Below are 27,540 nucleotides of genomic sequence, written 5' to 3'. Positions count from 1 at the left end.
CAAAGATCAATGGGCAACAGTCATCTTGTCCTGTAAAGCCCCAGTAGGAATAACACAACGAGAGAATAGCCTCCCACAGAAAAGGACAGGCTCTAATAAACCGATCACAATTAATAAAATTGATCAGGACAAATTAAGATGAGCACTAACTCTCCATTGACTCTCCACGACAAGCTCCAAGTCCTAAATATAACAGAAATATCACAATGATTTCCCAAATGGTGTGAATTCAAAGCCAGGGCTTGCACCTGAAACACCCATAAAACAAGTACCTGCTCATGCTGGACAGGACGGATCCGCCAAAATAGTCTGATTATATCGCCGGTCATACGTGTTTAACGCCGGAGGACGGACGCGCACGCATGCACCCACACGCGCACACACCACGAGCGGAAAGATGCGAATGGACGCTTTGCAAAGGGAAGGCTTAATGACAAGAAGTTAAGGCTCGGCTGTGCACAACAAAAAGAACAACAAGAAAAAGCAACTACGGGCAAAATGACGAGAGGCGCGCTCACCATATCAGCGTCCTGCCAGGCGCCGTCGTTGGGAAAAACTCACAGTCTGAATAGATTGAAGCTCTCCGTCACTCGTCTCCCTGTGTAACATCCACCGTGGCTGCAGCCGCTTTGCCCAAATAATCCAGCGCCGTGCGTCTGCTCTCTCTCTCTCTCTCTCTCTCTCTCTCTCGCTCCAATAATTTCCTACCCGGTGTGTGTGACTCGGTAAGGTAGCTGCTTAAGTCCCCCGGTGTGGTAGCTGGAGTGAAGTTGGGGCATATTTAAAGCCGCAGGCGCCGCTCATAATGTTTGCGACGCTATTTCTGGGGAGTCCGTTGCATAGTTCCATACAGCGATTTGGAATCGCCAAAAGGCTTCAACTCCCGTTATCGTCACTCCCTCCCCCGGCAAGAGATGAGATCGTCCAGGCAAACGAGTGGCGAGAAAGGGCTGGTGGATATGAGCTCGGCAGTAGTCACATATTCAGTTTCGGTGTCTTATCAAATTGACAGGAGTGAAATAAGCAGTGAGCTGACTTTTAATGCAGTTTGTGCGTTACGTGTTATATCACAACAGAATGAAGAGATATGGCATCCATCATCTCCTCTGCCTGGGGGGGGGGTCAAACACTGACAATGTCAGTCTTCTCAATTATTTTGGGAAAATTAAAACTTCATGTTTAGATTTAATTTTTTTTTCTTCTTTTGTCAAAAGGCTCTCTGGGATAAAATGCAGAATTTTAGAGGGAGGGGTGCAATCACAGGAGCAATTTATCTGTGGACAAGTGGTGTTGATCTTATCTGCAGCTAGGAGCAGTTCCCAGATAAACTCGGGCTATTGCCTGAACATTTCATGGTATTAGGCCAACAGTCGTCAAATTGTGCTATTATACAGACACAGAAAAGGGAGTCCAACAGGGTGATAGCAGAAACAAAATCATTTTCACCTTAATTTTGCCAAACAGATGAACTGCTCTGACTACAGCTTAGTTAACTGTATGATGAGTGCAAGATCAAATCCAAAATCTTACCAGATGGAACTGCTTACAGCGATTACATGCTTCTAACAAGATTATGCCAGTATGGATGTTAGTGATTTAGTTTGGTGTTAATTTAATGCATTGCTGTTTATTCATATGCCAGAATGGTCATAAAAGAAGTCATCCTCGCAGGCAACAACGTGTTCTGAGCAGCTTCAACAATTCACTCTAATAAGGAGATCAAATCAATAATTACGTATAGGCCTATAACAGCGTGTGAGGTTAAACACAGTGTGGCTTACAGTGTTTCTACATTTCATTTTTATGATGAGCTGCAGAGCAAGTTTTGTGTGAAAATAAATATAGATGGCGTGTAAAAAGCTAACAGTGTCAGGGCTGACAAAGATAAAGAAAGTCAGCAAAGTCAGCCGGCGAGACGGGCCTTAAGACACGCGTGCGCCACTCACACACATAGGGAAACACTTAGATGCACACAGACTTATCTGTGTGTGCTGACCTAGAACACCAAACACAATCAGTCGTTCAGCAGATTCCCATCAGCACAATGTAAATGAGATGGAGAGCCGTAAACGTGCTTTTGTTGCAGAAACTCCTCCGCTCACTGGGTGAAAGAAAACACAACCTCAGGCAGGGCTGGGACATACACGGACACACACCCACACAGATGCAAAGCTCTGTTTCTCTCGCAGACGCACACGGGAGAACGATGTGAATGCCCATACGTGCATGATGATGCACATGCACATGCAAGGACACTCAAAAGATAACCACTCAGCACATAGGAGATAAGGGGTTTGCCATCAAGATAGCGTCACTGGCTAAAATAGAATTCAGAGCTCTGTTTTGATAAGCTTCAAGACACAGCACCACGTTTGCACAATACACATGTGCTAATGTGTCAGTTTGTTTCCTATACTATTCTTTGCAACTATTGTTGCTATTGTTTTGCTTCATTTCACCCCGCGCTCTCTATCAAGTCCACAGTACAAACAGCTCTTGATAAAATAGTCAGCTGATCCTCTAATAAATATGTATGGATTTGTGCGCTCAACGTTCAGTGTGTGTTTATGCATGGATGCTTTCTGTATGTGAAAACGCAAGATTGTGTACACACACACACACACATGCACTGTGGTTCACATGCTCCCCGCAGGCACTGTGCACACTTTGAGCCAATTTATCTATCAGCTTTAAAGCCATGCATGAACTTGAGTACTGTTTAAATGCACTTATTAACCCCTATGAACATATCAGTGCTCCACTGTGGCAAAAGCTGGAACAATAATATTCTCTGCGAAACTGTTAACAAGCAGATAGAACAAATTAAAATCCCTTTTTCCAAAAATTGGGGACTGTGAAATGCAAATAAGAACAAAATTCAAAGTGAGGATAAGAACAATAATAGTTTAGTTTCCGACATTTCATATCTTGTCTCTGTACCATTTCCAAATAAATATGGGGCTTAAATGATGTGCAAATTGTTCCAATATGTTTTACGAAAAGTCCCGACAGTTCTGGGAAAGCTGGTTGTACTCCAGGCTGTAAGGGCGGCAAATTTTCTTTTTTAAATAAGTGATTGTAATACAAAGTGTCCTGCTCACTTATGGATTTACTCCTGTGGTGTAGAGATAGTAGCGAGGTCCATAAATATCGGGATGGTAGCACAATTTTTGTACGTTTCACTCTGTGCGACGCCATGGGATTTAAAACAAAGTAATTCAAAAGAAGTGTGAGACTTTCAGCTTTAATTCAAGATGTTTAACAGAAATATTTCTTTTGCCATTCAAGAATTAAAGCCATGTTTTCCTTTTAACATCATCCCTCCATTTTCACAAGCTTATTAATAATAAGTTCACTGACAAAAAGTCTCATGGTCAGGTGCGGCCTGCTGCCTCATTACTTCATGACAAATTAAGCCGATAAAGGTCTCGAGTTCATTATTATTGTGTAATTTGCATTTGGTAGCAGCTTAATGAGAAATCTCAATAAGCTGTACAAAGAATAGCAAGTGCAAGTGGGCGTAATTAGGCTGTAAAAATAACAACAACAAAAAAAACCTATCAGAAAGATAACAGGAGCTTTAGGACTGGTCAAAACAACAATGTGGTCCACACTTTAATAATTCCTTGACTACTTCGTTTCAAGTCCAAGCTAAAGAGGCAAAATGAGAAAAAGTATCAATCTAAAGAAGCCGATTGCATCACGCCACCTGCGGCATGTGGTGCTTTCATCTTCTAAAAGATAACATAAATGGGATTATTTCATTAATTATATTTAGAAAGCAGTCATCATTAATTCTGTTGCTGACACGCACGCTTGACGGGTTGAAAAGTTTTGCCAGAACACAGCCTGCGAGAGAAAGAAAACCACATAAATGAAGGTAAAAGGAGGCTACAAAGGAACGATAGAGTATGCTAAACAAAAAAGCATTTAATAAACACACAGCGTCGCAGCATACGGGCTCTTGTTTCATCACTTTGAGAGTTCAAGTCATGACTTATGAGAGGGGAACAGAGCAGAAGCCCATTAAAGCCATGACATTTCGAATAATTGCCTCCAATCTCAGCATCACAGAGAGTCACAGTACCACCCACTTGCACTACTCGCACAGACACACACTCACACATTCTTTAACCTTAATGATCTTAATGATTAATGTCCCCCAACACACTCGACTCCCACATACACACACACACACGCTGCACAGCGTGTACATGCTATGCAAACTGGACGACTCTAGATACTGAGAAGAATAGTTTTCAAAAATTGAGATTTTGACACTTTTACATCATCAGGTTGATTTTTTTCAATTTTTCAAAATTGCTTGATACATTTTAAAGGAGTGATCTGCAAGAAAATGCCTGATGATATATGCAAATTTATATTTAATTGATTATTTCTTTAATTTCATGGAGGTTCACTAAACACAGGAAAATGTTACAAGGTTCAGGCTTGAACTTGCTCAAGGAAAGCCTTCCACTTGTGTAGTGGATTCTTGGTCGCTCCTGTCTCTTTCTGTACTCCCAGATTCACTCTGTGATGTTGAGATCAGAGCTCTGTGCTCAGGATATTTATTATCTGTTGCAGGAATCCCAGTCCTTGTAGCTTAAGATTGTGTTTTTATGACTCCAGCTGCGTGTTTTAGGTCGTTTTTAGTACGGTGGGATTGCCAGATGGATCAGAAGCTAAACACTGACAAGTCAGTGACACGCACGGGCATCTTTCTCTTAGTGCACGTGAAAAATTTGTTTTGTATAATTTGCACATCTATGACTGCATAACACATCATTATCTCTTCCTTCCTTTAGGCACCAACTTGACATTTGCTAGTGCTCCCGTCATTTGTTTTCTGCACAGACATTAGAGGCTGCAGTTGCTAACCGTTAGCGACGTTGGCTGGTATTGGAGATGGCACCTTCTCTAGTTGCACCTGGACAATTACGACTATAATTTCATAGCGGGAGACACTAATGCAACTAATAAGGCAGGCATAAACAGTCAGGGGGATGTCAGGGGAAAAGCTGTTGACTTGTTTATTGTAGTGTATGAAAGCTGTATTCTTTTCTGCAGTCATATATCGGAATCACGCTAAAAGGATAAACAAGGATAACAACACATTTGTATTGTCCAATTCACTCTACACCTACCATTTTCTTTTATGAATTCTTTGTTATCAGTCTTAAAGGGATTGAGTATTTTTTCTTTTTCACTACTGTAAACATGTTGATTTAGCTCTGACGATGTCAATCCCCTCTGAAATAGCTGCTGGAAAAGGCATTTCAGAGCTTTCGCAACGGGAATTGATCGATTTCTGAAATGTGTTTTCATTTATATATAAATGTTAAAACCTCCATAACTAGAATTGATTTTTGCAAACACATTGCAGATGAGCTTAGGTGGTCTCAATGACATGTTACAGGCTCAGAATGTTGAGCAGAATTACAAAGAAGCATTCAGGCAACATGCTATGATACACATTGTAACCGTGCACCTGAGACAGATCTGTTTAACAAAGGCCACAAAGGTATGACACTTCAAAGTGTGCGTGCGTGCACATGTGCTTGACTGTGCACGGTGAGAAAGACTGAAAATGAAGGCGTGACAAAATAGGAAGAGCCACAGAGCGAGCAGCCTGGCAGTTCTAAAGAAGCTTTTATTGAACACTAAGAAGGGAGTATAGAATGATGAACACCCAGCCTGAGCTTTTCACATTGAGGAAATTGCATTTGGGAATATTGAACTGGCTGGCATGATGAAGTACACAACTCCTCCCCCACACGCGCACACAAATGCTCACATTTTTATGGTACAGTGTATTAGCAATACAGAAACAATCATGCTCACAGAGCTACATGCACACGTTGCACACGCACACGCACACAGGATCTCATTTAGTCTGTGTGCATGGGTTGGATCAGCACTTCCCACTATTGAATGAGCGGAAATGAGAATCGGTGCAAACAGGGAGAGAGATAAAAGAGTGAAGAGACAGCAAGAGAAGAGGAAGTGGTAGAGAAAGAGAGACAGAAAGCAGGTTTGAGGAATAGATGAGCGAATCACGAAAAAAGAGCAAGATATCCTTCATCAGCACCACTGTAGGAGCTAAAAGTGTTGCTGTTGATGTGGTGACAATTCAACACATCAGAATTGTTTTTCACCCCCCCCCCCAAAAAAACGAAAAAGAAAAAAGAAAATCATTATTCTACTGTTAGGAACAGCTGGATTCAACAGGTTCTATACAAATGTCAAGCAGACAGACCATTACCCATGGATGCTGACTCAAAATGAGTGGCAAATGATCACAGTACTGATGGTTGTTGGCAAGGCTGCACTGTGTTAGGCTGTAGATTCTCAAGTTGGGTGTGTAAACCCTGAAAATGTAAAACGAGGAGCAAAAGAAATTTGTGCTATATAAGGAGGCTGTACCTGCATATTCACACTCGCACAATCGCGCTCCCGCACACACACACTCACACTGTCACACAAACTGCTGCCGCCGAACAGCTTATTTATGTTTACATAAATGCATTACTGTGAACTATAAAGAGAGCTGTCAGTTACTTGCTGTACACACTCGACAAGCAATTACTTCTATGCACGGAGCAACAAAAGCAGACAGCAAAATAAAATACTATCAGCACTTCGCACACACAGAGACTCACACTTGCATGAACGCACACGCTCACTCGCGCATGCACGGGTCACAGAGAAGTGGCTGTCACTGTGATTGGTTCCTGCTGCCGAGGGCAAACCCACAATAGCCAATTATCTGTCATTATACACCACAGAAGCTCTTGCGGTCTGGATAACTCTGCATGTGTCTGTGTGTGCATGAGCGTCTGCGCGAGCGTGCATGTGTGTCATAGGGGGAGAGATTGGCAAATTGCTAGTTATATATTTCAGCATGCTGAAAGAAGAGAGGAGAAATGTGGAGGAGGAGAAAGAGGAGGAGGGTAAGAGGGGAGAGTTTGAGTAGACCAGGCAGAAATATGCAGAGTGAATATAAAAGGAAGCAAAGAAGAGATTGATTATTATATTTGACAGTAGTAGAGAAGATGGGATCACGGAGGAGCCACAGACCTCCGCTGAGCTGCATGCTGATGACAGATGTCTGGTGACCGACATGCCTGATGCGGCAGGGCTAAAGTTTAGATGGCCGCAGATTGAGGCTCTCAGTCAGCATATGACTGGTGCTTCATCATATATGAAGTGTGTGACTGAGCTCTGACTAGTGCGGACAGAAGGTACCATCGCAATATTAGGATGAGTACAGACCTGCCTAACTGGAAGCTCTATGCTTCAATCACCATATCAGAGTGCCCTTGGGCAAGATCCTGAACCCCAAAACTGCCCTTGATATGTCACTGTGTGTGACAAAGCTTTGTATGTATTCAATAAAGCGCTGTATGAAAGTGTGTGGTATTTGTTGAATGTGGCTTAAAGTGAAAAGCACTTTCAGTAGTCGATAAGACTAGAAAAGATAAATGCAGCCCATTTACCATTTACTTTGAAATTCATCAGAAACAGCACAAAGTATAAAGCTCATATGCACTCTGATTCACAGCAGTGCACAGAATCAGAGACTGTTACAAACTAACAAGGTGAGTGGTTGAGAGCTCTCATTTTCTGATAATGTGAGTTTGTGTCTTCCACGCTCAGCATGACAACTTAGGTCAAGATTGGTTACAAAGTCCACCAGCCACCATTAAAGATGCAGCAATCAGCCTGCTGAAGACCAGAATTGAACACATTTTCAGTGAACTAAGCTCAGACCGTGGTCGCTCTCACCTATATCCAATAATGCGCCAGTCTGTTTTATGCATATGCAATACACGCACAGTGGCGCAGGCAAACAGTCCCAATATGCTGTCATGTGGTTTGAATGCAGCCATTGGCTATTAGCAAAGTTTTCCCTGTTAGTGAGCAAGCCACACATTTAGCTTTAGTAAACTGTAGGTGAACATCACCATCAGCCAGCTCAACATGCCTCGTTTGAAGACGCTAAAGCTAAAGTCAACAGCTTCATCATGAGCCTGGGTATCAGCAGTGAAAGGACAAAAGCAGATATAAGCAAAATTATGGAGACAAGAGAAAAAGGTTGATGTCCTGTTATCTGGTGAAGTATAAAACGTACTCTAAAATTATGTAAGTGACTGAGGCTTGTTTTGTTGCATAAATCGGCTGCACCCGCTTTTGTTTAGTAAGGTGAAATCATCAGATAAGTACAGCAGCTCTTTTATCTGTACCTCTTTCGAGAAGCAGAGAACTTTGCTTTCTGTTATTTTAGTAAGAGGAGAAAATTTCATTTTTGTTTGTACATTATGGCAGTTATAGTTCTTTGGAAGAAAAGCAGGTCAGGCTCTCAGAAAAATCAAAATCAACCATGAAAATTACAATGATTGTATGTCTAGCTGTTATAGATGTTAATCAGACCACAGTGACACAGAAAGCATTTATGTCTTTAGATATAGGGAAAAGATTTTTTTCTACTAAGAATTAACAAAGTGACTAATTAGATGACAATCGTAATAGCCTGTACAGCTATAAAGGTAGTGATTAGGGACTTGAAGAAGACATATCTCGTTTTGACATTCCAGTTTAAAGGTAACCATGATCCTTTCTACCCAGAGGGTCAAATATTATCTGCTTGGCATTCATTGACTTTTTGTCAGACTTTAGCTGCATCACAGCTCATCATCTGAGGTTTTATCTTTTTCTTTTTATGGATGTAATAGAAACATATAAAGCTCTCAAATGTGTGCTTCACTGTAATTTTTCACTTTGGTCATTTAGTAGAAAGTAAAAACACACATTGTAAAATGCTTCAAGACCCAGACAGGAAATATCTGCAGCTTTATGTTCCATCCATTCGAGCTCTATAGCTCCATAATTGATTGCTAAAGCTTCTCTACTGTTAAACCGAACTGTCCTCCTATTTAAGCTTGAATGGTGCTCAGTCATGATGCGTGAACCAAAGTCATCATACCATCCACCTCAAAATAAATCCATCTTACTGTACACTCTTAATACACACTCAATGTGTGTGTGCGAGTGCTTATGAAGTATGACACTGATCTGTCTCTGCCTGTTTTACAGCTATGCTTTGATAATCCCCATCCTAATCCACTGCCTGTGTGTCTGCCTGTGTGTGTGTGTCTGTGCTGTCCTTTTATGTTTGTGCATGTTATGCATGGTATTTAAGCTCGTGGCTTTCAGAGGGTCTCTCTTTCCCATGACTTCAACACTATATGTAACATCACAGATAGATAGCCCTCCAGTCATCCACTCCACTCCATCGAACCACTCAGCACAATGGCCTAGACACAATCGCTCTGCAGTCAATATCTCCATTACCATTTCTGTCAACAGAATAAACACAGTGGAAATTGAATGGTTATGGGTTATATTACTTTTAAATGAGCTGATGAAATGGGTGCAGTGGCGATGGGAGAGAGGGCCGAGAGTGGCTCAGATGAGGAGAGGTTAATATGTCATTTTAACTAAAAGATACATGAACAGACCAACAAATCAGTATTACTTTTCCTCACAGTCATATCTTTTCTGTTTTGGTTTCATATTCTTATTCAAATGTAAGGATTTTTTTCATGCATCACTTTGAGTAGGACAACCTGTTCAAGTGCCTGTACACTTTTGCACAGACTATATTATGCAAGCTTACTCTAAGTTTAATTAATTTCATTATGACACACATGACTATAAACCAGTAATTCCTAGTCTGGTGTTCAGACTGTCCAGGTGGGTTTATGGCAATAAAGCATAAAACTATTTCTTGCACAAAACACTTTCCTCTTCCTATGTTTTCTGGTAAAATACTGGATTGTTTCAATTCTCAGTGCCTCTAAACAGATTCAGATACACAGAAAAAACAAACAAAACAGTCTGGTTTAAGTGGTCAGAACTGCATATGCAATCTGAGATAAGGGTTTGTACAAAAGACTCTTTGTTTGCATGGAGTCACTGACCAAAATGCTTGGAAAATACTACTATATAGTCATAGATAGAAACTAATTTAGATCTTATTTTGGTGTTTTAGATATTTTGTTTAAACCCAACAGCAGAAACAGACAGGGAATAATGAGAAAAATAATGGAAAAAACAGAATTCAATCATTGAGAACCATATTTCTTTAAAAAATGTAAGGTCATTTTAATCTGATCCCAGGAACACTTTTCAAAAAGCAGAGATGGGGTAAAAAAAAGACTGAAAAAGTTGTGTAACTCTAACAATAAAAAAATAAATAAACAAAAAAACCTACTTGATCACAATTCAGTAATGGTGCATCAGCTTAAAAGATCATCTCAGAGAAGCTCAGCCTTTCAAAATAAGAATTAAAGATGGGTGCATGGAAAAGCAGTTCAAAAATTTAAAATAAAATTATTACGACTTGGAGACTTCAGTATATGCTGTACATTAAACAGTAACACAGACAATCAGCTAATGCAGGCTGTAAAAGCGCTTCTATTTCTCTCTCAAACACTCGCTCTCTTCTGGTGGGCCAAGAAAAGCTCTTGCATGGACTCCCTGCTTGTCAGTTTGTTAGTACAAGTTTTAGATAAATGGGGGTTTGTCCGGGACAATCAAACCTATCTGGTTATGTTAAAGCTTCCTGTTATGAGTGATTTATAGTGACTACCAATGAGCCACGTGGCATTTGCAAAAAATGACTGTAATAAAGTGCCTAGTAGAAAGTCAATGCAATAGATTTGGTTAAGTCAATAGGAATTAATCTCAGAAGAAGTCAGTAACATCAGTGATACAAGCATCGATTGTGTGTCATACTTCCTGCGAACCTGTTGATGGTACAAACAAAAAATAAAAAGGTGAGATTTAGGTGGATGGAAGCCAGAGGGAATTTGAACATGCACACACTGTTTGTGATTCATGTCAGCCAGCTGCCCTTCAAAGTAGGCCAAGGCTGCCAAAGACACTGGGAATGATGTCACAATATTATTGAATGATTATGAGCTGGATAAATCTTGGACACGGCTGAAAAACAATATTTAGGTGGCTGTGATTTTTAACATTTCAACTAAAACCAGAACCAATTCTGTTGTGGAAATCAGAGAATGGGGTCAATAGCTTTAGAAAATCCTTATGAACAAAAACTGTCCCTGCAATAACAAATACAAGTTAAAACTGCTATTCAAAGAAAATCCATGCATAAAAATGAAAAGGGCATGGTCTGGGCTCAAGTTCATTTAAGATGGAGACCAGAGTGAATTAGAAAATGATTTTGTTCCCTGACAAATCACGACTTGAGATTCTTTTTGGAAATTATGAAGGCTGCGTCCTTCAGGCTAAAGAGGAGAGGGACCATAAATTTTTTTCCAGTGCGCAATTGAAAAGCCAGTATTTGTGATGCTGTGGATGTGCATTAGTGCTCTTGGCATGAGTAGCGTGCACATCTGTGAAGGCCCCTGTGCTGCCATCCATCCATAGAATCCATTGAATGAACTTTCATTAAAATGTCCTTAAAGGTAATGAAGAAAGAAACACGAAAAAGAGAAAGAATTACATTGCATAGAAAGCACTGAGTCTTCTCATTTTTTGAGAATCCTGCTTGATGATGAGTAGAGAGAGGAGTGAGAGCTTGATGAGTGGAACCCTTAGCAATGATAATCCCATTAGTACTGTACTGCATGTTAAGCTCTCCACTAATAACTCACACGTATGAGCATGAAGGGTGTGTATGCGCATGTATGGCCGAGTCCCGCTTGGACCATCCTAATTATCAGACGAGGCTCACGTGAGGGTAATTACCGCATCTGAGACAGTGGGAACAAGGCTATGACTGACCCAGAAATCCACAGGCTAATGAAGCGATAAGACACACACACACACACACACACACACACACACACACACACACACACTGTTTCTCTCTATGTGTTGGTATTACCTCACATAGAGACACAAGGACAGAGCAAAAGAAAGAGAGAAAGCCAAAAGACAGAAAGGGGAACAATGTTTCCCTCAGCCTGCATTAGAGAGAGCAGAGAGATTTGGGAGGAGCTGTCAAGAGACGCTCTGTCAGGCAGCTTCAAGCTCAGCCCTTTTCCTAGTATGAACTAATCTGGCTGCTCTCTGTTCTTTGTCATATCTGGCCATGGCTCCACAGCACTGTGGTCTGCTTCCACAGCCGCGGATTAAGCTCGGCTGCCCGAGACTAAATTCTCTATTGAAGAATCATCTAGGTGTAATCCCTGTGTGAAGCCAGCCCTGTATGGTACAGCACATTATATCTCTCACAATGACTATTATTCACATCAGGCTGTGCACTCTGGAGATTCTGGAGACAAGCACAAGGGCGGTTTGCTGTGCATAGGCAAGGGACCTTAAGGGTTTGTTATGTGAAGTGAGATTGGCTCACTTAAGGTGGGCCCTCCTGGGAAGAGATCAGCTAATTCTGGCAAGTTGTTTTTCCACACCTAGGTGATTAAAATATTAACATTTTAATACACTCTGTCACATATTTCTTTAGTAATCCTGTCTCCCATTTTCTACATTTGCATGAACATTTAACATTTGCATTTTTCCATTTCCCTTTCTGTTGAATGTGCAGGGAGAAAAAAAAATCAAGAAAGAAATAAAGTAATAAGGGCAAATAAACCGAATGTGCCTATAAATCAAATACAAACAGTTGAATAACAGAAATAATGACAAACTTTACAGACAATCAGATATTTATAGAAGGAACTAATATGTGTAAGCCAAATTCCATCTATATATGAATTAAATTGCATTAAGTAGTTAAATATAATGATAGCTTATCCCAGGTGTCCTAGGGTGAGGGTTGGGGAACAACATGATCACCCTTCCTTCATAAGGGGTTATCACCAACCAAAGGAAGTCTATTGAGGTAAGAGGAGAATGTGCAAACTCATAAAAGAAACAAGACAGAACCTTCTTTCTGTGAGGAGACAGTGGTAACCATCAAAAATCTGCTCTGACAGTGGAGGGTATGTGAATTCCCCTGGGTAATGTCAGACTGGAGTACAGGTGAGAAAATGCTTTATGATGTGACAATGACCTTTGACCTTGAAGATAAACATCAGCAGTTTATTATATTAGACAATGGTGTGGAATTGTCTTGAGTTATCCCCAAACTCAGCTCTGTAAGGTCATAGTGACCTTGATCTTTGACTACAAATTTCTAATCCGTTCATCCTTTGATTAAAGTCATGATGAATGCTACAAAGTATGGAAGTAGTGATGTACAGATAAAAACATTTTGTATTCATCTACTGCTCGAGTAGTGAGCAGCTGAGTCAGTTTTTATTACCAGAGAAATCCCTCATGTCATGACACCTTACATACAGGAATACAGATTTTACGATATTTTAACATGCTTCCCTACTCATATTTTAGACAAATCTCCTATATGGGAGTATGTTTGGTTTTGAATATCAGATGTTAAATTATTCACTTACTCTTTATTTATTTTCAAAATCAAGAAATCTGGGATCAGAGATTGTGCACCCCATAAACCTACAGTGCATTTTAAAAAGGGCAAAGATTTAGTGGTTTATTCCAAACCAGAACTGTATTTGTATTGATAAGTGCACTGTAGCTGACAGAAATACCACTAATTTCTTTTGGTTGCTCCCTTATTTCCCAAGTGGTCGCCACAGCGGATGGATCCACATGTTTGATTTGGCACAGATTTTATGCCAGATGCCCTTCCTAACACAACCCTCTCAACTGTCTTGGGACTGGCACTAATAGGACACTAGCTGAGGCTGAGTTTGTGTGTCCTTCTGGAATCAAACGGGGGAACCTTCATATGTACCACCACAACAGTTTATTTATAAAGCGCTTTCACAGACAAGCAATCACAAAGCGCTGTACAACAAGACAGAGTAAAATAAACAAGAAAATCAAGAGCTGTAATAGCAATACAAAACGGGAGACTTGGTGCCACAGGCTGTCTATTGCCCTAGTTTTTAATCTTATACAAGAAACAACTAACAAATTCTGAGCCTGTGATCGAATACTGCGAGGACAGGTTTGTTTAGTAAAAAGTTTATATAAATACTATGGATCCTGGCCATTTAGTGCTCTGTATCTAAGTACAAGAATTTTAAAACAGATCTTAAAATCTACTGGTAAAGAAATAAAATAAAATAATAAATAAATAATAAATATTATATTATATATATTATAAACATTAATAGTCTGACTGCAGCGTTTTGTGCCTGTTTGAGGCCCCCAAAACATAATTTATCTGAGTCAGTAAACGGGGAATTACAATAATCTAAGCATGATAACACAAACGCATGAACAATTATGTGTGGTTTGGCCAAAGAGACCATATGTTACATTTTAAAATGTTCCTGATATGAAAGAAACAGGAACAATAAATAGAGAGGAATCAAATATTATGCCAATATTTCAAATGCCGGACCTAGCAGATGAACAAATAGAAGCATGAGCCTGACTGATTTTCATATATAATAGAGGAGAAGCTACAATCATAGCCTCAGTCTTGCGCTGTTTAGAACAAAATAATAGCTTGAGAGCCAGACACTAATGGGGGTTAAAGAGGAGACTAGAGCGAACAGACAATTCAGCTGGTGAGGTTTTAAAGACATATCCAGCTAAACGTCATCTGCATAGAAATGTTAAGAAACATCAGAAAAATACTTAATGGTGCCAGCTAGGAGAAGAATGTAGAAAGAAAATAATAATGGACCCATTACTGAACCTTGTGGAACCCCCACAGGTTAGGGAGGCATAATCAGAGAAGAACTTGTTCACCCTAACAGAGAAAGTCTTGTCAGAGGAATATATAAATAGGAAGAAAACCAATGTAACACAGAGCCAGAGAGACCAGCCAGAAACTTAAGCCTATTAAGTAAAATTTTATGATCAACAGTATCAAAGGCTGAACTGAGGTCAAGTAGAATGAGTACAGAACAAATCCCTGCATTTTTGCGTCATAACTTTTGCACTGTCCACTTCCTGCTGTGACAAAACAAATTTCCCACGTGTGGGACTAATAAAGGTTATCTTATCTTATCTTATCTTATCTTAGAAGCCATCAAAAGACTGTTATAGAATTTCAAAAGCGCAGTCTCAGCGTGATGCTGCTTTTGAAAGCTAGACTGTAATAGGTTGGGAAAAATGTAATTAGCATAATAAGGATCTGAATAGACTTTCTACAGCTTTTTCTAAGAATTCCTGTCACGGTCCCCGTGTCTCTCTGGTTGGCCCACGCTGGCTACAGGTTTTGTTGTTGTTAGTTTTAGTTTTTTGTCTCTCCTCCTCCTCTCTGCCTGGGTGGAGCTCATTACGGGCTCTCACTCTTGGCCCACACACCCCTGTGGATGGTGTCCACCTGCGGCTGATCTGGCTGATTTCCCCAGCTGCTATTTAAGGCAGTGGCACAGAGCAGCTCACCGCTGGAATGTCGAACCACCTGAGTTCGTGCTCGCGGCATATTCAAAGAAGAATCGCTTACACGTGTTTTATGTTGGGGAACTAACCTTTGACCTTCTGTCTGTAGATTCTGGACCGAATCACCGGACCTGTCCAAGTGGGGCAGTGTGTGGAGTGTTGGAGCGAGTGCGGCTGAAGAGGAGTGCGCGTGTGCGGAGGAGCGGTGGCGGTGACTGAGTGGAAGAGGAAGCGTGTGTGTGGATCCCCCCCCCCCCCCCCCCCCCCCCCTTCTCTCCCTGGAGCCCTGGACCCCCTCCCAACTCACTGTACATATATTTTGCACTAAGGTGATCCCTATTGTAAATAAATCCCCTTTTTGTTTCCTTGAAAGAACTGTCTGCGCGTGGGTCCGTTCAGTAGCCATGACAATTCCCTAACAAATGGCAATTTCAAAATAAGACGAAAAATTACCAATGCAGAAAAAAGAAGAAACTAATCATGAATTCTTTCTTCATATGTTGTAATTGAAGATAAGATAACATTACTCAACCTTTAAATATACTCTGTAAATTATTGCTTCTCCACCAGATCAGTAAACAGGAGCACAACAAAACCGTGAACCTCAAACAAGGGTTAGGAATGCACAGGTTGTGGGTCAGTACTCAGAATCAACATCAAACACAGCGAGAGCTCAAGTACTTGAAAGTGTATCAAGTAATAAAAAGTTGATCTCGCTATTGTTATCCCTACAGATAACAATAGAAACACAAAATTAATGAAAGAGTTCACAATCATCTCTATGTCTATAGGTGGCTTTTGAGCTCCCCTTAAAACAAACCTGTAAATCATGTCTGAGTTTTATGCAGTTCAACCAACAAGATATGTTTCAGAACTCCCAAACTGTCTCTTACTTCACAAAAGGAAACGAAAAGGTTACAAAACATCTAAAAGTCAATCTCAGGGATCCCCACTTTGGTCTGACAAAGCCTCATGGAAGATGATACCCTCAGGGTAATACTGTTGATACTGTCCTACTCTGGAGCCTTACATTTAAGTGCTTCAGACTAGTGTTGTACAATCTCTGTGCTCACAGAAGCAGAGGGCATTTCTTTTGCTTGTACCAGTTTGCTAAACAGCTTCATTGACGTGGCAGTTTAAGTGATAAGTATGACCCACTCATAGTGTTGGTCTGTGAGGCAGAACAGGTTACCCCAAGCCCACGCTCCAGCCATCACAGGATCCCTGTCTCTGTCGCTCCTACGCAGAAAGAAAATGTGTGTGCGCACATGATCGACTGTGTATTCGAGTGAGTTATCTTGATCAAATTCCCAATTACACAGACGAGTGTCTCTTCAATGCTGTGCTCTTTATACAGATACACAAACAAACAGACATAAACATCACACAAACACGCCCACTCTCACATACAAAACAAGAAAAAGAAACACACGCAGGCCAGAGGCAACAAGCACTTCATTTCCTATTCCACCCCCTCTTCTCATCCTCAGCACCCCTTCTATTCCACTCTGGCCTCCCCAACACTCAACCCACAGTCACTATAGCAACCTCACACACAGAGGACTAATCATGCCATTGCAACATCTGTCAGACAACGGAGACACACGCCCTTAAAATGTGCATGCCACTGCATACACTAATGAAGCACACAAGCACAGAAACAGTTAAAGAAAGCAAACTTTATTACCTTTGCTCATGGTTCATCCTGTCACATGAAGTTTGAAAGTGGGAGCTGCAAGAGAAGATTATTGAAGAATATTGGTTTTCTAGGACCGGAAGAATGATCTGTTTGAAAACTTGCAATGATGCCACAGAGGTTTATGAAGACCCTACTGTACAAAAGCCTTAGCCGCTTAAAATGAGCAAATAAAGTCTGCTCCAGAAACATTTCTGCTGGGTATGCTGCTCTGCTGCCACCTGTAGATTACACCTGGTACTCCACAATATAAACATATAAGTCTCAGGACTCTGGCCTTGCAACATCCACGGAAATTCACCATATTAAAAATTAGAAAAAAAGGAACTAAGAAAAATGAGGTGTCTTAGATCTGCCGTATTCCACCTGCTGTTAAGCAGCAAAATCAATCCCCTTCCTTCAGCAAACAGTACATACGAGTCCCAGTGAAGCACTCATCGTGCTTCAGCATACTCTATGCACCATCTAGCCAGCTTTCAAGGAGTTTGATGATATCTATTTTGGTTTTTGTAAAGTTTGCTGAGGCTTGGTACCAAAATGAGTCACACACAAACTCAACTCAAACTCCAGCTGTAGCCTCAGAAAAGGAAAGTGGCTCTCAGAGCAACACACAGCCTACGTGCAGCCTCTGCATCTTTTAGCAAAAAATAAAAGGGGGTGAGCGAATGCTTTATATTTAGAATGGTGACGCTATACAAACTTGAGCACTAACATGAGAGGAAAGCTCAGCGATGCGTTAGAGAGCCGCATATTCAATAATGTATCAGAGGCAGGATTTTAAAAACAGCTGGGGATCGCCGCTCTGTCTTGTCCTGTCTGTCAGTCTGTCTCTTTGCATGTCTTTCTCCCGGTCCGTCCACTGCGACGGCAGCAGATTTGCTACTCCTGTGGGGAGCTGATGTTTGGTTAAACTTTCATCCTATCAACGTCTTCACTTGATTTTTCTCTGGGCCTTATGATGAATCTCCATCTGAGTTTTCTTCACTTTCTCAGAAGAAAGGTTCCATTCCTTTCTTTATCTTTGTGTGCTCCCTTGCTGTTTCTTCCTTAGTGGTCATGGTGCAGCCTTTTAGCAAAATAGATCATACACAAAACACCTGGGGAAAAGGGGGCTTCTGACGGTAAATGTTCATGTGCGTGCATGTGTCTGTCTGACGTTCACTGTGGTAATCATTGCCTACCTGTTTCAGTGCACAGACACACTGCGCTGCTTCATCCTTGAGGAATGAAAGAGTAAGAAATCTCCCCAGAATTCTCCTGCAAGAGAGAAGAGAGGATACAGTGAGAAAGCAAAGAGGTTGGGGAAGGAAAGAGAAGAGAAAGAAGGAGAAGGAAAGGAATTAAGAGCAGAGCTTTAGCTTTATAGAAGTCACTGATCTTAAAGACAACTCTGACTTTCAGCTAAGTTCTCCATGTTCTTCTTGCACTCATTTGTTTATATCATTGCATTCAGATCAAAGCTTCCAATCTGAAACCCGAGTTCAGCTAGTGCAGCTCAGTCGTTCCAAAAGCAGTCTGGGTCAAATGGACAGCCGCGGCTCAACTTCTACACTGGGAGCTTTTAAGGCTTTTAAGGCTTCCATGCCAGCAAGATGTACAGGCTTGTGAGTGGAACAGGGGCTGAAATGCCCAAGTGGGAAAAGCATGCAGCACCTCGGCATGAAAAGTACACACTCGCAGATCAAAGGTTCATGTGAGAATAATAGCAAGGAGGCATGTTTAATGTAACAGACCATACATGCATGTGCACACACAGACCTGCACACAGATATACAGATGTCACTCTTCTATGTTTTGTGACTCCAGTGACATCAAGATGTAGCAAAGAAGCAATCACTGGTGGAGGGAAATCAGTGTGGATCTGAAAGGATTACAGGGTTGTTTCCAGAACTGCTTGCGTTGATGATGATATTTGTCTTTTATTGAAGTTATATATTTTGACCAAAAGTCCTCTACACACATGCTGTGAATCAGCCACTTAAAAAAAAGAACATTTTGAACATTTTCAACTTAAATCTATAATTCTTCTTCTTCTTCTTCTTCTTCTTCTTCTTCTTTTTATTATTTTCTACTACTTCTGGTGTATCTGATGGGATGGCCACTCTAAGCACTGTGGTGGCTAGCCTATAAATTTTTTATATCACCAAATAAATAATATAATGTGCAATAAATATATTAAAATCAAATTGAAAGAATGTAATAGAAAAGCCTATTAATAATATCAAGATGATTAGAATAAATCAGTCCCTGCCAAAAGATGCCATAACAAAGAGTCACCACTGGTCTGTGCTATTATACCACTCCTGTGTTTGTGCTGCTGACCGACTTACCAAACAAGGGCAAAGACGGTGATGGCAGCATACATTAACTGCAGAATCTGGTGATGTAAATATCAAGATTGATTTGTTTGCAAATCATAACCAGGTCATGCTGTGCGTTCCTTGGCCTGTAATCACCTGTTGTTTTTAGGTTATAAAGGTGAGATCTTCAATGATGCAAAATTCAAAGAATGTGTTTCTTTGTCTGACTTTGACAACCTAAGCGTGTGATCTGAGTTCAGGCTTGTGTTCGCACAATTGCAAATGACCGTGCATCACGTGTGGAGGCAAGCTAACATTTTATTTTCAGTCGATGACACATTCCTCCCTCGATTCCCATCCACTCGCAACATGTTTCCTCTGTAATGATCTTACAGTGCTGGTGAAATGAGTTGTGCAGAGGATTATTATAAGCATCGGTTACCCTCTATTGCGGGAACTGGTTTCCCCCTCAATCATGTTGTTTTCCTGTTGGGTTTCAGTACTCCCTGTTTGGAAACCACCTTGTTAGTGAGAATGTGCTTCACCTGTGCTGGCCCAGCAGAAGTAATTAAAGCCTCAGCAGCTTTGTGCAGGAAAGGGAGAGTCTGGAAACTAGATCAGTGAGAAAGCTCGTGTTGGTGCAAGCAATTCAGTTTACAGATCTTGCATAGCGACATAGGACAAGTTATGTTTGTCCTGCATTGGTGGACACGGCGTTACTTTAGATTCTTCTGTGACTTTTATGCAATAAAGTGGCACCCACTGGTGAAAGCCTGTCTGCAAACCTTTTTTGCTGCTTTGAAACTCTGAGAGGACTCCCATGGGAACCCTTCAGAGCAGCCTTTGAAGCCCTTTTATGTTAATGGCTGAAAGTGATTATTCAGAGAGAGTGAAAATGTTGATAGTAATTTGAAGGGAATTCATCTCTAGGTGCTACGTCTGGACGTCACCTTAAAGGTTTCTGCTGGTGGTGGAAATGGTTCTGGGCATGGTAGCATATTATTTAGGTCACTGAAGTGCTTTCACATGGCCCTTTCACACCATGAACCAAACTATTTCTGCACTGATCTGCACAGCAATGGCCCAGATAATTTTTTGATGTCTAACCCTAACCAGGGCAGCTCAGTGGAACTCCGCTTACTTTGGTTTGGCTTCACTCAGCATGTATGAAACACTCTTCATAGGCTTCTGTCACTCAGACTCAAAATCAAGGCAAGTGGGGAAGCGGGGCAGCAGAGTGGGCATCAGATGTCTCTTAAGCCTATTTTAAATGCAGTGTCACAGTTAAGCCACGGACAACACTGACATGATTACCTACAAACTTTATCTGCAGACGCAACCGTCCTCAAGCTGCACCATCTTTTTACAGTGTCAGTAAAGTGTGAAATGTTTCAAGATCATATGTTCACCAGAAGTGTCATTCCCTTTTAGAGAAATATATTTCAGCAGCATATTTCAGTTTGTAAACATGTTTACTCTTTCGAAGTGTATGTGCGGCACTGATCAAAATTGGCCCAGAACGTTAAGGAGGTTGTTGCAGGTCAAGCTGGCAACAGGGACTCTCAGAGTGGAATGGCACAGTCTTGCTTCTCCAACTTGTTTACAACTTGCATACTTGTGTGTGTGTGTGTGTGTGTGTGTGCATCTCTAGCGTTTAAGAGTTTACACAAAGGGAATAAACTGGGTGAGGATTAAATCTGACCCCACAAGGATGATCAAACATCTTGAGAGGATTCAAGATGCCTGCATAATTCAAATGAAACTTCAAAACTGACCTGCTGCTCTTGAACCTTTTAAGCTGAAAAGATATACAGTATAGTAATACAGCTACATTCAAAACCCAATTGTTCCTCCACCCATTGAAAAAGCTGTATAAGAAGAAGCAAGTTGACAGGTAGGCAGTTCAGACACACACTCACTTTAATCCTAAACTACATAAAATTACCACTCCTGAAAAATCAAAAGTAAGTACAGCTGTCTGGCGTTTCAAGTTTGATCGGATTACAGAGCTCTGGTGTTCCTTCACGTCTCAGTTTATTATAGCAAATGCAGCTGGGTCTCTTGGGATTTGATTCAAAACAGTGAGTTAAAATTTGATTCCTCTATTGGCATTCTCAGACATTTATCCCCACCGTACATCCAGAACAATGAGTAAAATCTTTAAGCATTTGCTTTAAAGTGAGGATATTTTTAGTAAGAGCTGATCATTATTCAATAAAAATGCAGAAAGGGAAAAACATAATCTCTATCAACTGCAATTAATTCTTTTGTGACCATGGTTTTTAAAAAAAAACAAAAAAACATGATTTTTCCCCAGGTCCATCAGGGTACAGTTTTTTAGCATCCCTGTGAACCTGCTACAGTTTTTGCATCTGTTTAGGGACTCTAAGTCACTTCTTCCTCTTTGTGAATCCCCAGACTGACTCACTGATGTTGACTGAAGGGTTCTGTGTTGGGCAAACAATCTGTTACACGACTTGGCTCTTTTTCATGCCACTAAAATAATTCTTTATGACTCATTTTTAAGGTTGGGGACAAACAGATGCCTCTTTGGTGGTATTGGACGACAAATGAGATTTTGTCTATATTTCTTATTAATGAGAAGGTCACTAATTCTGACCAAGCCCCTCGCTCCATTTGCAGCAATGCAGTCCTAAAGCAGCAGAGAACCTCTACTGTGTTTCCTGGTTAAAGCATGATTCTTCAGCACTTTGCCAACGAAATTTGCACTTTGCCACCAAAATTTGCACTTTGCCAACGAATAACAACACCTATGCCAGAATGCTGTTTAAAGACTTCAGTTCAGCGTTCAATACAATCCTCCCCTCACAACTCATCAGGAAATTGACAGACCTAGGCATCAGTTCCCTCATGTGTAAATGGTTACTGGACTTCCTGACCAACCGGCCCCAACATGTCCGGCTGGATAACCACTGCTCATCTACAATCACAATGAACACTGGTGTACCACAAGGCTGTGTGATGAGCCCTTTCCTCTACTCCCTCTTCACCCACGACTGCAGACCTACCGATGGTTCCAACACCATCATTAAGTTTGCAGATGACACCACGGTGATTGGCCTCATCCATGACAACGATGAGGCCGCCTACAAGGAGGAGGTGGATCGTCTGGCTGAGTGGTGCGACAGAAACAACCTGCTGTGAGCAGCTTCAAGTTCCTGGGTGTCCTCATCTCCAAGGATCTCATCTGGACGACCGACTTCTCCAAGCTGGTCAAGAAGGCTCACCAGCACCTCTTCTTCCTGAGGACTCCTGTCCTCAGACATCCTGGTGAACTTCTATCGCTGCACCATCGAGAGCATCCTGACCAACTGTATAACAGTCTAGTACGAGAACTGCTCTGCCTCGGACCGGAAGGCGTTGCAGAGGGTCGTGAAAACTGCCCAGCGCATCGCCGGAGCACCACTTCCTGCCATAAATGACATCTACAGGAAGCAGTGTCTGAAAAGGGCTGGGAAAATCATCAAAGACCCCAGTCACCCATCACATGGACTCTTCACCCTCCTGCCTTCTGGGAGGCGCTACAGGAGCCTCCGGACTAAGACCACCAGGTACCGGAACAGCTTCTTCCCCACAGCTGTCAGACTCCTGAACTCTGCCTCCTGACATCTGACCCACGTTAAACTCATGGACTGAACATACAGACATCCACAACCACTAGCACTTTATATAGCCTCTGTAGAAAGTAGCCACATATTTCTCTTCTCTTAACTGCACTACTGTATGATTCTGTATAAACAATCATTCTGCACAATAAGATAATTATAATTCTACAACTGTTTATAACTTGCATATTTCTGTATAGCTCTATATTTCATATTTCTGTATAGTTTCATATGTATATCCTGTTCATAGCCTGTACATGGCTTGTATACCCACTACAGCCTGTACATACTTATAGCATATTCATAACATACCTTCATACCATGTACATTGTAACATACCCATAATAGACCCATTTTTGTACCCTCATACCTATAACAGACCCATTTCTGTAAAATATGTATATATATTATTGCTAATATATATTTTGTAATATATCTATATCATGGCTAAAGCACTTCTGGATGGATGCAAACTGCATTTTGTTGCCTTGTACTTGTGACATGTGCAATGACAATAAAGTTGAATTCTATTCTATTCTATTCTATTCTATTCTATTCTATTCTAAATTGCCTTCAGTTAGACCCAGTTTTTATATTTTCAAGCATCACTTTTCTTTGTTTCCACATTTATAGATACTTCCATAAATACAACTTTAATAAGCACTGATTCAGTAAAGTCTACTTATGACCAGACTGTACACATTAGATGGATGTACCCACTTGTTTCTGCCAGTTCTTTGCTGATGGTGCTGCCGGGCATCTTTTAGATTCAGAGAACAGTAAGTCAGCTTTTTGTATTTTTCATCTGCCATACTCACTTTCATTGAACAACGCTTTCTGCCTGTCAGAGACCTTGCTGATGCAAGAAGCCCAGCTTAAGTTTTCTTCTTATATAAACTCTTTCCATACGCTTTAGATGAAACTGTCATTGGCTGTTATTCACCCAGTTTAAATCTCATATCTGTATGACTATTTCTATTTCAGCAAATGATCTGGTTCAAGCATTACATTGTGGGTTATAAGCACCCCTTCGCAATACTTGTTTAATTTTCCACTCGGCTCAATGCATACAAATGATTTCCTTTTCTTCTATAAAGTGCTCTGTTACTTCATTTTCTTCAACAGGATGCAGATATTGTAGTTTAGTATTTCACTCAAAAAATGGCTTGGAATTTGAGGTCAATTTCAAACTGTCACTTTAATAGAGACGATGCAGAATAACCTTAGACAAATGACAAGTTATTGTGAAGCACACAGAGAAACAATAAAAAAATGATATACAGCTGCCTTTATGTTAGATCACAGTAAAGGGGTTCCACATATAAAGCTTTTCATTATATGGTGAAAGTTTTTTTTTGTCCATTTTAACTGGATTTTCTGTGCTAATATTTCTTTTTAATTAACAGAAGTGGTAGTGCCTGTGTACTTAAGCAGCAACCAACCTTTCTCAGTTCTACAGCATATTTTATTATATTTTTCTGCTTTTTAGATTTTCAGTTTTAGATTAATCATGGGACTTTTATAAACAGCCTGTGTAAAATTTTGTGACTAAAGCGTTCCATCAAAAGACCAGCAAGAGCTCAATCTACATTTCACGTGTCAGGCTGCACAGCCTGTGTGGACACTTTTATTGACTGAAACAGGAGCACATCTTTCAATCAAATGCACCTGACAACTGAAAAAAAACAAACCAATAACAACAAAAAAGCAGACAAACTAGGCTTTGTTTGTGGTTCCGTCTCACAACGTTCATCAACCTTCTTTCAGATCATCAGGATTAGTATAAATTAGTGTCCAGTTCAAGCCTTCACACATAAGCCTAAGTTTGTCATCCAGACAACTTCAAAAGCGATCTGATCTTACGTGAACCCAACCAGAGACTCACATGCCCAAAGACCACTTAACGAAAAGCTTTAGCTTCAAACCAGTAGCTTTCATTAATAATGTAATTAATAGCTGTGTGCTGTCTGCCACACAAACTAAAATAATTAGTTCATATGCTTCAAAAAGTTATATACAAAAAGTTAAATCTTACTTCCACCTCCTACAACAAAAAACATCAATACAGGAAATTAATAAAGAAGATTATACTGCACAGATTTTGGTCCAGTTGTATTACAACGTGGGTATGAACAGACTGAAAAAAACAAAGAACAAAACAAAAAACATACCTGACCTGGGGCCTGTACTACTGTGAAGTGAACTGAAGATATGCTGGGTACCTTTCCCTTATCTGAATTCAGTTACACCAACACTGGCAATCAGAAGAAGCAGGCACATGAAGCTGATTATCAGTTCCCTAAATTAACCCGGGGTTTCCTTTGCGCATTCACACAAAAGAGGTGACGCTGGAAGCATCAGCCCAATCACATATATGAATAAGTGCACTGGCAGCCTACGCTATGGAAAACTAGTAAGAGGTCAAACACATAATACAGACTGAAAGTAGCACTGCTGCTGCAGACAAAGTCTGTAAAGTCTGAGAGCACAAACACTAAACAGTATGATAAAAAAAAACAAAAACTGAAGCGTTGTGTGTGTGGTTGAAAAGTTTTTGATTAGTGAGACTGGAAAAGACCTCAGATCAATAAAATGTAGCCTATTTGAAACCTCGAAAGAAGTCTGGCAAAAGTGCAAACTTTGTACTGCAAGTAAAAAACAACAACTTTATCTGAAAGACGCAAGAGAATCTGACAGTAAATTAATGTTTAAAATACAGTTTTAGTTTTTATTTTTTCAATTCAAGCACAGACTGTCTCCAATTTGATGTAAGGTCAGAAAGTACATCATTTATTAATGCATACAAAAAGTAAAATAGTTTAAAAGTAATTGTTTGCAGCCACCAGGGAAAAAATAAAGCCGCGTCTACGAATCTGTATTTATTACTGAAGTTCATCATGGAAACACAAAAACTTTAGACAGTCCTACTATCCACCAGCAAAAGTTCAATCTTTCATGAATTTTGATCATATTTTGATTGAACTGACTGGCAAATAGGTGTTAATTTCACACATGTTGATCTCTAATGTGCTTCAGAGCAGTAACCAGGGTGATGCAAGCAAGTTGAAACCTGGTGATCTTAAAAAAGACGCGAAAGAGAGATAAAATCTTTTTTTTTTTTTTTTGCCTGTCCCATGTGGTTCTTTAGACGTCAGAATTGTTGTCTAAAGACCAGCAAGGATACCCAATGGATTTACTTTGCCAAATGGATCATCACGGCCTTGGCGTATTGGTCCATTTGATCGACATTTGTTGTTATTATTTATTTTATTTTATTTTCAGTTGTTACAGACGGGACAGACATGACTCAGGGATAGGAAAGGGAGAAAGAAAGATGAAGGAAAAGAAAAACAGAAGGGAAGAGGGACAGTGAGAAAGGGCACTTAAAACGAGAAAGAAGAGAAAAAGAAATCTCCTGGATCACCTGTTGAGAGAAAAAGAAGAGAAAACAAGCCAAAAAAAAAAAAAACAGAGCAACATACTAAACACAGCACCATCACGTTAATCTAGCTAAGTGTAAACAGCAGTAAATACTAAATATTGAATGTTGTTGTGTAGCAAGCAGGACCGACAGCGCACAATGTGCTTGGATATAGCAGCCAATAAAGGTTTGTGTCTATGAACAGTGAACACCCGTGTGCACACCTGTGTGGATCAGCGCGCTTGTATTCAAAAGGTTTCCCCATGTAATGGTCTGCTAGAGGATGTAGAGAGCCATGGCTCTGTCCTCCAGGGCATGAAGCAGGCATGGAGGAGATCCAGGCTCCAGACATCCAGAGGCCCCAGAGTGCGAGAGCCCAAGGAGGACCACCGGAGGGGCATCCGTGCCACCCTTCTGGGAAGAGCTGAGGAGAGCCCCAGATGAGGGGTCACCCAGTAGCCACTGAGCAGAAGCCAGAGGGGGCTGCAGTGGCGTGCCCGCTGGCTCTGCCGGCAGCCAGCTGTGCCAGAGTGAACTAAGCCACAGGCCCAGAGGCCAGAGGCCAGAGGCCCGAGGGCCCCCTTTGCCCCGGAAGAGGCCTAACCGAGCAACAGGCACCAGGCACCAGGCACCAGGCCCCGCCAAGTAGTCACTGGGAGTGAGCTGGTACATACCTGAGCGCCCAGCACTGGACACCAAGAACCACCAACGCACCGACCCCTGAGGGCATCAGTTACCAGCAGGGAGTGTGGTGAGGGGAGATAGGCCTTTGGAGGGCCTGGGAGTTCCCAGAGAGGTGGAGTGTAAGACCCGACCTGTCACTAATCTGAAGGTCGGTGGTTCGATCCCAGGCTGCCTCCTGGCTGCATGCCAAATATCCTTGGGCAAGATACTAACCCCATGTTTGCCTACTGGTGGTGGTCAGAGGGCCCGGTGGCGCCTGTGTCCGGCAGCCTCGCCTCTGTCAGTGCGCCCCAGGGCAGCTGTGGCTACAATGTAGCTTGCTATCGCCAGTGTGTGTGAATGGGTGAATGTCTGAATGTAGTGCAAAGCGCTTTGGGGTCCTTAAGGACTAGAAAA

The 27,540-nt window shown here is 41.2% G+C and overlaps 1 protein-coding gene across 1 annotated transcript in view; it reads right to left on the bottom strand.

Moving 5' to 3' along the window:
* Window positions 1-27,540, bottom strand: part of ptprdb (protein tyrosine phosphatase receptor type Db) — a 154,835-nt gene that overhangs the window by 88,553 nt on the left and 38,742 nt on the right. Inside the window, exons 4-5 of the mRNA XM_086295938.1 lie at window positions 18,295-18,370; window positions 17,105-17,149 (exon numbers count right to left, since the gene is read on the bottom strand). The gene's annotated coding sequence lies outside the window, so the exon portion shown is untranslated. The remainder of the gene's footprint in view (window positions 1-17,104; window positions 17,150-18,294; window positions 18,371-27,540) is intronic.

The sequence above is a fragment of the Aulonocara sp. 'chitande type north' Nkhata Bay genome, linkage group LG6, assembly GCF_057382095.1.
Source record: "Aulonocara sp. 'chitande type north' Nkhata Bay isolate Kocher_YH1m ecotype deep benthic linkage group LG6, A_spYH_male_GT1.1, whole genome shotgun sequence".
Lineage (NCBI taxonomy): Eukaryota > Metazoa > Chordata > Actinopteri > Cichliformes > Cichlidae > Aulonocara > Aulonocara sp. 'chitande type north' Nkhata Bay.
Note: the sequence above shows the minus strand (reverse complement) of the source record. Positions and strands in the feature narration are given on the sequence as shown.